Source organism: Quercus lobata, chromosome 4 (assembly GCF_001633185.2).
Source record: "Quercus lobata isolate SW786 chromosome 4, ValleyOak3.0 Primary Assembly, whole genome shotgun sequence".
NCBI lineage: Eukaryota > Viridiplantae > Streptophyta > Magnoliopsida > Fagales > Fagaceae > Quercus > Quercus lobata.
This window is the reverse complement of record NC_044907.1, coordinates 72,841,614-72,851,082: the sequence shown is the minus strand read 5'-3', so window position 1 is coordinate 72,851,082 and position 9,469 is coordinate 72,841,614.

Below are 9,469 nucleotides of genomic sequence, written 5' to 3'. Positions count from 1 at the left end.
TTTTGCTGAATCTTAGGGTGGAGCTTTGAAAAGCTTGTTCCCATAAGATAGCTTTTTAGAGACTGTAGTTCTGTCTTTGTGGAGCTTGAATCTCCATCCTCCTTGCCAGGGAGTTGACAACCGAGTGCTTCAATAAATGCCCCGGTGCTAACAAGATGTAATTCCAAAGCCTGAAGGGTCATTTGGAATAAGGGTTTCTGTCTGAGGGTGAATGCTGCCTGTAAATTATCAAGAAGTAGTTTAATATGAAGAGGAAGGTCTGTAAATTCTCCATCTTGAAACATAAGATTACTGTCAAGTACTTTTTGCAAAACTACACTTTTATTACCACATGAATACATTGCCTCTGCTAGCAACGTATCCTGAAGGGATATTGTCTCTATCGAGACGCCTTCATGCATATCCGAAATTTTGACTGAGGGCTTTCGGAAACCTCTGGGTTGCACCGCTGGTGCCTTGCCCTTGTCTGTCTGAGAGAATCTTTTACTCATGGTGGTCTGCAATTGGGTTTTTGGAAAAGGATTATATTTGGAATAAATAAAAATTTCTTTTGAAATTATTCTGTCAATGTCTTTCTGTGAAATTCTTTTGAAATATTTTATAAGAAAAGTAATAAAAGCATTTACAAAACAAACAACATTTATAAAACAAACTTTTCTTTGTACACTTTTGTGCTCTTGCTGAGTAGCAATAATATTAGAGTAGTAATGATGGGATCTATCAGGATAAGTGATTTTCAGAATATTTTTAATAGCTAGTATGCATGTACTACTATATATCCCTTCGTAAAGTCTTTCATTACTAGGACAATCTATCAGGGGATTAATTCTGTCTATGGAGAGATTAAATCTGTCATTATTCAAGAGATTACCACAATTAATATTTTCTTTAATGATCAATAAAGAAGAGTCTGTCAAAGCTTCTTTTATTAAAATATCTGTTATATGAATTTTTAAAAATGCTATAAAGGGTGTACATCTGTCATTTAGTACTTCTATCAGTCTATCAATATGTCTGTCATTATTATTAAAAGAAATAATAATTTTACCATCTATATTCTGTGTGGGGGCAATAGTCTCAAATTGCCATCTGTCAGTCCATATACTATTAGTCCATGCATATTGATTACAAAAGACTATATTCATATTTTCGTCTTTTATGCATTCTTCTGTAGATTGGACTTTTTGTAAGAAGGGAGAATAAAAACATATCTCTGTCTCTTTGTCTTGTTTATCTTTCTTTTTGTCATTTTCTATCAATTGATTAACAAATAGCATTTCTGCCAAACTTCTTTCAGTTCTATAGATTTCTCTAACGTTGATATCTGTTAAAATAGTAACCTTTTTGGAAGAGTGTATTTCTGTCAAGACAAGTGGTACAATGAATTTAAAGAATATATCTTTTTCTAACACATTAGTTTTAATTCCTTTATCTGTCATTAAAAAGGGATAAATAAAATTCATAAAAGGAGTTCCTAAAATGATTTTAGAAGGAAAGTCTTTAATTAAAACAAAGGTTGTCTCAAAATATACTCTGTCATGGCATATATGATCATTAGTTATTTTATAATTAATTATCAGTTTTTCTCTATTGGCCTGAATTAATCTTTCAGATGATTTATCATAATACTTTAAGGGTATTAATCTTTCTTGTATATAATTTATATCAACACCTGAATCTGTCAAAGCAATTTCTGTCAAAGAAGACTGTTTAATAATTTCTATATACCATATCTGGAGAATTACTCTGTCAATTAAACTTAAGAAATTCTGTCTATCAAATTTATTACTATTGTTTGAAACATTAATATCTGTAACTTCTTTATCTGTAGGAGGAACAAGGGGGTCTATCATGGAATTAGAAAATTCTTTTACAATATCATGTTTATTTATGTCTGTCAAATTTTCTTCTTTAATTTCTTTAATTTCCTTTTTTACCATTTCTTCTTCTGTCAGTAGAGCTATTGGTTTTATCTCTACACCATCTTGTTTTAATTTTATTTTTACCTTTTCTTTCTTGTCTTTTTCTTTCTTGGCTTTTTCTTCCTTTCTACAATCTGTAACATGGTGACCATATTTCCTGCACCTAATGCAAGCAATAGGTATTTCTATAGAGTCTTTCAATTTTAATAAATATTCTTTCTTGTCTTTATGGTGATTTGGTAGATTTTCTATCAGGTTTATTACTATGTCTTTTTGTTTTCTTTTCCTTTTATTAATCTTAAGTGGGTTGGTTGATTTTAACTCTTTCTTAACTTGATCTATTTCTTTTTGACTAACATTAAATATTTCCATTATTTCATTTATTATATCTTTCTCAAATTCTAATTTACTAATTTGTTTAATAATTCTATTATGTCTGTCACATTGTTTTTTAGTATGTCCATATTTTTTGCATTTATGACAAATAGTATTATTAACATGTCTGTCAGTTTTCTCATTATCTGATAATTCTGTAGTATTTAAAACTGTTATGTCTCTTAATCTGTCTGTTTCTAAAGGTAAACTTAAAAGTTCTATCTTTTTAGCCAATTCTATTAAACTGTGGTTTTCAGTTCTGTCAATTATTTTAAGTCTCTCATCAATTTCTTCTTTAAAGCTATTACTCTTTTTGTCTTTTACTTCCATCTTTACTTTTACTACACTATCATAATTATTTTGCCTACTATTGTTGACTTTTTCTTTTTGTCCTTCATGTCTCATCTTTTCCTCTATTTCTATCTTCCTACGTAGTGTTTCCTTACTACTATTTTCTTTTGGCATGTCTTTCTCTACATCTTTACTATTTTGTCTTTCATGTAATTCTTTCAAACTATCATCATAACTTCTAAAACTATCATCTTTTAAACTATCATCTTTTCTCTCTTTCATTGTCATGTTTCTTTGTTTTACTATGTCTATCACTTTTCCTGCATCTTCTCTATTCTGTCGTTCAAACCTTTCTTTCATCTTTTTTACTATTCCTTTTTTTATTATTTCTTTATTATTATCTATTAGCTTCTCATGTAAAGATTCTTTCTTGTTTGTCTCTATTAGGCTCTTTTGTCTATCTGTGTCTAGTACCGAACTAGAAATTTCTTTTAGTCTGTCATTTTCTATAGTACTTCTATCTTTTATACGTGTTACTCTTTCCTTAATAGGGCCAATTTCTAATCTGTCAGTTGCTTTTAATGTCTGTAAATTCTTATCTATAACTTCTTTTGAATTACTATTATTAAACCAATTATCTGTCATAGTTTCTATAAAAGATGATCTATGATGGGGTCCAAATACTATTTCTTTTTCAAAATGTGAATTTAAAACTTTCATTCTTTCATAGAGGTCCAAAAAGCTATCATTTTTCTTTTCAATTTTAGTATATATAGCAAATCTGTCAATATTTTCCAAGGACTCCAATTTTCTATTAACTCTGTCTAAAAAACTATTATTGTGGTTATTAGTCTGTCGGTTGATTTTATCTCCTGTTAAATTACTCCAATTATTTGTGTTACCATTATAATAATTATCCATTTCACTGTCAGAATCAGTTTCATAATCCATATCACTATTTGACCAATTATCATCTATATCTGTCATGCTATAGCCTTCATCATAAACTATATCATCATAGTCCATGTTTCAATTAGTGTGTGCCTAGCCTAAGTGTGAACAAGCAAACAGATGATGAGCTGATAAATGTATTTATTCTCTTTCTAAGCAATTAATAATTACTGGCGGAACTATTACTAACCACTGGTATCCTTGCTATCGGGACCACCTCCTCGGGAAACTCCATTGCGGGACCACCCAAACACACGCCTGTCCGTCGGCTACAACAAAGGGGCTGACCAACGCGAAACTATGGTTTGCCAACGAGTCTCTAGGCTGACCAACGCTAACAAGGAGCAAGTAGTGGCTGTGTAGTAATATAAGTTCCTAGTAACTTCTTAATTGCAAAGAAAAAAGCTCCCCCTAAAAATATAATATATCTAGTGCTGCCGCTGCATTAATCCTAAGTCATAAGGTAAAAAGTAATATACTAATGACATTGACATATTTCACACACTTTTCTCCTAACTTATTAGTTGACAAGTTCTAATTGATGGAATCAAAAATCACCACTATTTTCATATTTAATCAACCAATTTTTTCTCAAAAAAAAAAAAAATCAACCAATTATAATTTAATTAGCACCACGTTTAAAAGAGTTGATGTAAAAACATTAAGTATGATGAATCATGAACGTAAAACAAATCTGACACGTTTGATTAAGCTCGAGAGAGGCGTGTTTTTTGTGAGGCAAAAAAAAAGTGTTGTGATATGCTTACCAAACGAGGATGCCATTGCCAACAATCTAAATACTTTGTAACCTATCTTGTTCCTACTTCCTACTACTGAGGTTGTAATTTTGTTAAGTTTAAGCTGTTGGGTTACTTGGGTCCTACTCTGTGGTTATATATATATATATATATGATACCTCATTTCTCATTTATGTACGAATAAAAGAAATCTTTAGTTAACGCTAAAAAAACATAAAGGAAAAAAACTAGTAGATTGAACTCATCACTTTCACATGAATTATCTACGCATAATATTTGTAGCTGAGTGATGGACAATGACTCTTACATGAAGTCATCACTTTTTTTTTCTTTATTAGTTAAAACTTATAATAATATAATACTTGAGAGATAGATTTGGTGCACCATGCAATATTGAATCTTGGGTGAGATTGAAAGTTAAAATTCTTTTTTATTGTGGCCCCTTATATAAGAGAATTTTTTAACCTCCAACAGTTTATTTTGTTATATGTCAAATTTTTTACATTTTACCATAGTTGTCAATATCGTATGATACGCGATACTTATCGTACAATACGTATTGTATCGTGTGTAAAAAGTTCTGTATTGTATTAGCGTATCGTAAATGCTCATAAATTGTACGATACAGTGTGCGTATTGTATGAATCGTATCGTATTGTAAAATCGTATGATACATAGACAAATGCTTTAAAATGAGATTTTTTGTTAAAATTTGTACTTTTATTTGAATCTAACAAATTGTTAAACTTGTTTTTAACACAAAATTATTAGTTTACTTAATTTAGCTTACTAAAATAACATATTCATAAGTTTTTTTTTCACTCTCTCCTGCAATTGGACTACACAGTACACACTTACCTTTCACTTTAATATTTAAAATTTTTATTTTTATCGTTATTGTTATAAGTCCAAAAAACTAGAATGCTAAAAAAAAATATAAATAAAATTATTAAAATAAAAACAACAAGAAGAGATAGTAAATGTTAATGACTACCCAGGAGTGAGCACAGCAGTAATATAGAAGCATAAACAATGATAAAATAGTTGATAAAGAAGAAAATAGCAAAATAGATATAGTCAAAATAGATTAAAACAGGGTATGGAATATAAAACTGAAACAAATAAAATCTTACTTGAAAATACTTCTGTCTTTGATTAAACTTGAAAACAAACTGTCTTTCTTACAAGCTTTGAAAATAAGAGCTGTCTGAAGAGTTACAAGATTACAAAATAAAATCTGTAAAGGTTACAAATTGTCTGTTCTGGAAATAAGGTTACAAGATTACAAAAGAAAGTAAAGTACAAAGGTCTTTCTAAGGAGAGTACAAAAAGTCTTTCGGGGGAAAGGGAAAGGAAACTAAGTCTTTCTGGAAGATTGGACCTTGGAATAAGATGAAAACTGACTTAAAACTTGAACCTATTTTGGACCTTGAATGGGCCTTAATTCTTGAACCTGAAATTTGAACCTGTCTTCTGTCTTCGAAGTCTGTCTATTTATAGATAAAGTGAACCATGGTAAGTCTTCAAAAGTAACCTGAGTTAAGTGAAGTGAACTCAAGTTAATCTGTCGGTAGAATCTTGAACAGTAAAAGTCAAAAGTCTATCTTGAATAGTAATAGTCTGTCTGCATGTGAATAATATTCTGTCAAAATATCTTTCAAAATATCTTTCTGGATCTTTCTGTATCTGTCTAGACTGTAATGAATCTTCCTGGAAGCTATTCATGCATGTCGGTGAATAGTGATCTGTCGTTGGTGAATAGTGATCTGTCGCCGGTGAATAGTAATCTGTCGCCGTTGTCTATCGGAAGAGTATTCTGTCTGTCTGTGCCTTCTGTCTATCAATCTGTATCTGCGTAGTTATCATAATCTAGCAGATCGGAGTTGTCCTCATCATGCTCGTGGTACACTCCATAACTATTACATAGGGCACAATATGAAATAAGACGGTAAATAGGACCACGATCCTTTGCTGTCATCAATCTGGGATCTTTAACAATCTTTCTTTGCCCAATAAGCTTTCTTGCTGAAGGTCTTGGACCATATACAGCTATCCTGTTGGTATAGCCATATAAGTGGAAGCCTTCTCTGTCTAATTCTTTCTGTACATCATTAATCTTGTTACTCATGAAATTGGACCATTCTTGAGCCAGAGTACCTGAATCATCAAGTGATAAATAAGTATCTCCTGTATACCAATTATGTTCAGGGATACAACCCTAATCATGGATAAGAACTAAAATGTGGGTTGGTTGAACTTCCATATAATAGCTATTATTCCAGGCTGGAAGAGTACTCCAGATTAGTAATTTCATATAATTAAGTCCTCCAATCTGCATGGCTGCTTTTCGGATGACATTAGGAAATAAACTGATCTGATCTGCAGAAGTTATGGTTAATTTGCTGATAAACCCAGCTTCTAGCATTTCAGATAGCCAAAAAGGATCACAAATTACTGGATCTTCTGTCTCTGTATTGATAAGTAATCCCGGGTAAGGATTGTATCTGTCTCCTAGTCCTTCATAAACTCTGTCTGCATTTCCAAAACTTTCATACCATGTAGCTTTATGAGATAGCCATGTATCGTCTGTCATATCGTCTGTCCTGATAATTGCTGTAGAAACTAATACTGTGAAAAGATGAATCCATCTGTCATAAGAACTTGTTAGGGCTTTATGAGTCAATATTTTCTGTTGAATTTCAGGAAGTAAAGCTGTGATGGCAAGTCTCGTATTTTGCTAAATCTTAGGGTGGAGCCTTGAAAAGCTTGTTCCCATAAGATAGCTTTTTAGAGACTGTGATTCTGTCATTGTGGAGCTTGAATCTCCATCCTCCTTGCCAGGGAGTTGACAACTAAGTGCTTCAATAACTGCACCAGTGTTAACAAGATGTAATTCCAAAGCCTGAAGGGTCATTTGGAATAAGGGTTTCTGTCTGAGGGTAAAGGCTGCCTGTAAATTATCAAGAAGTAGTTTAATATGAAAATGAAGGTCTGTAAATTCTCCGTCTTGAAACATAAATTCACTGTCGGGCACTTTTTGCAAAATTACACTTTTATCACCACATGAATACATTGCCTTTGTTAGCAGTGTATCCTGAAGGGATATTGTCTCTTTCGAGACGCCTTCATGCATTTCCGAAATTTTTACTGAAGGTTTTCGGGTACCTTTGGGTTGCACCGCTGGTGCTTTGCCCTTGTCTTTCTGAGAGAATCTTTTACTCATGGTAGTCTGCAATTGGGTTTTTGGAAAAGGATTATATTTGGAACAAATAAAAACTTCTTTCGAAATTCTTCTGTCAATGTCTTTCTGTGAAATTCTTTTGAAATATTCTATAAGGAAAACAATAAAAACATTTATAAAACAAATAAAATTTATAAAACAAACTTTTCGTTGTTCACTTTTGTGCTCTTTCTGAGTAGCAATAATATTAGAGTAGTCATGATGGGATCTGTCAAGGTAAATGGGATTTAGAATATTCCTTAAATCTAGTATGATTCTGTCCATGCATGTACTACTATATATTTCTTCGTAATGTCTTTCATTAATAGGACAATCTATCAGGGGATTAATTCTGTCTGTTAGGAAATTGAATCTGTCATTATTCAAGAAATTATCACAAATAATATTTTCTTTAATGATTAATAAAGAAGAGTCTGTCAAAGATTCTTTTATTAAAATATCTGTTATATGAATATTTAAAAATGCTATAAAGGGTGTACATTTGTCATTTAGTACTTCTATCAATCTATCAGTATGTCTGTCATTATTATTAAAAGAAATAATAATTTTACCATCTATATTCTGTGTGGGGGCAATAGTCTCAAATTGCCATCTGTCAGTCCATATACTATTAGTCCATGCATATTGATTACAAAAGACTATATTCATATCTTCGTCTTTTATGCATTCGTCTGTAGATTGGACTTTTTGTAAGAAAGGAGAATGAAAACATATCTCTGTCTCTTTGTCTTTCTTTTTGTCATTTTCTGTCAATTGATTAACAAGTAGCATTTCTGTCTGTAAAGATGACAAACTTCTTTCAATTCTATAGATTCCTCTATCGTTGATATCTGTTAAAATAGTAACCTTTTTGGAAAAGTGCATTTCTTTCAATACGTTAGTTTTAATTCCTTTATCTGTCACTAAAAAGGGATAAATTAAATTCATAAAAGAAGTTCCTAGAATAATTTTAGAAGGAAAGTCTTTAATTAAAACAAAAGCTGTCTCAAAATATATTCTGTCACGGCATATATGATCATGAGGTATCTTATAATTGATTATCAGTTTTTCTCTATTGGCCTGAATTAATCTTTCTTGTATACAATTCATATGAACACCTAAATCTGTCAAAGCAATTTCTGTCAAAGAAAATTGTTTAGTAATTTCTATATGCCATTTTTGGAGAATTACTCTGTCAATTAAACTTAAAAAATTCTGTCTATCAAATTTATTACTATTGTTTGAAACATTAATATCTGTAACTTCTTTATCTGTAGGAGGATCAAAGGGGTCTATCATGGAAGTAGAAAATTCTTTTACAATTTTATGTTCGTTTATGTCTGTCAGATTTTCTTCTTTAATTTCTTTAATTTCCTTTTTTACCATTTCGTCTTCTGTCAGTAGAGCTATTTTTATCTTTACACCATCTTGTTTTAATTTCATTTTTACCTTTTCTTTCTTGTCTTTTTCTTTCTTTCTACAATCCGTAACATGGTGACCATATTTCCTGCACCTAATGCAAGCAATAGGTATTTCTATAGAGTCTTTTAATTTTAATAAATATTCTTTTTTCTCTTTATGGTGATTTGGTAGATTGTCTATTAGTTTTATTATTATGTCTTTTTGTTTTCTCTTTCTTTTATTAATTTTAAGTGGGTTGGTTGATTTTAACTCTTTCTTTACTTGGTCTATTTCTTTTTGACTAACATTAAATATTTCCGTTAATTCTTTTATAATATCTTTCTCAAATTCTAATTTACTAATTTGTTTAATAATTCTATTATGTCTGTCACATTGTTTTTTAGTATGTCCATATTTTTTGCATTTATGACAAATAGTATTATTAACCTGTCTGTCAGTTTTCTCATTATCTGATAACTCTGTAGTATTTAAAACTGTTATGTCTCTTAATCTGTCTGTTTCTAAAGGTAAACTTAAAAGTTCTATCTTTT